Genomic DNA, 1,374 nt, shown 5'->3' with positions numbered 1-1,374 from the left:
GTTCTTCATCTTGTTTCAATAATCAATATTCTGGTGCTGACTATGTTCCACTGCTATTCATAAGATTTTTCAGTAACGAACTATTCATAAGTAGTCTGTCTCTTGTTCTTCCTAGTCTGTCTTCATCTGGAAGCTCAGCTGAAACCTGTCTACCATGGGTGATCCTGCTGATGTTTACAATACCTGTGGCATACCTTGCAGAATCACAGCAACACACAAGCCACTACAGTGTGACAAACTGACAGACAAGTGGTGGTCTTCATAGATAATACCCTCATAAAGAGAGGTTTTGATACTCTCGTAGGAAATTCAAGACAGATTCCACTGATACCACTTCCTGTGAATATATGGATGAGTGTGTCTGTATATTCATCCAGAGACTGAGTCATCCTGATCATTTCAAAGAACAATTTAGGACCTTTTATTACTGACTTGAGTTAGTAAAGTAAGTCCCTACCTAATGGTGTTTGATTTTTCTCTCCAGTAAGTCATCAAAGCCTGATCATCAAAGCCTGAATCTTTTAAAACAGATTCTAATAAGTTCTGAGTTGGCCATTCTTCTTATTCTTAAAGCAAAAGATGAATTTATATTTTTGTCATCTCCATTTCAAAGTGTTGATTATTTGGTTAGATTCATTATCACCCTGAATGGTTCCACATCATTGGAGTCTGTGTAGCCATTCATAGAAAGGTATCCCCACCAGAACAGGGGCCTGTTTCTGCACCTAAATGCATAAACATTGGAATCACACATGTCCATTTTACTTAGATTTAGAGCCTCAGAAACTCTATACAGGTCACTATGAGTTGGAACCAACTGGACAGCACTTAACAACAGCAGCAGCAACTCCTTATGAGAGGAGAATGTACATCACCTGGAGTAGCCACAGCGAGGCTCTGAGCACAATGGCTTCCTACCTCTCCCCTAACAGATCTCAGCCTTCTTGATTCTCCATGGGTTCCTCCATGTTGTCCCTCCCATCTCCCTCTGTGTTGGCTCACACACAGGCATCAACAGCCTTTGAACCAACTCTGCTTGCTTTTCTTCCTGTGTTCTGTTTCCACAGTATTCTCTCATTTCCTCACCTGGCCTTTATGAACCAGAAACCATGTATGGTTTTGTTGTTGTTGTTGTTGTTGTTAGGTACCATCAAGTCGGTACCCACCATTAGCGACTTTATGCACAGCAGAACGAAACACTGCCCGATCCTGGCTTGAACCTCTGGAAGTTCTTTGTCAATGTATGATTGTAGCCGTTTCTGCATTACTTTCAGCAAAATTTATTCTCATGATATGAGATTGTCCAATGATTTCCGCATTCCGTTGGGTCACCTCTCTTTGGAATGGGCACAAATATGGATCTCTTCCAATCAG

Source organism: Chrysochloris asiatica, unplaced genomic scaffold (assembly GCF_000296735.1).
Source record: "Chrysochloris asiatica unplaced genomic scaffold, ChrAsi1.0 scaffold00155, whole genome shotgun sequence".
NCBI classification, from domain to species: Eukaryota; Metazoa; Chordata; class Mammalia; order Afrosoricida; family Chrysochloridae; genus Chrysochloris; species Chrysochloris asiatica.
Note: the sequence above shows the minus strand (reverse complement) of the source record.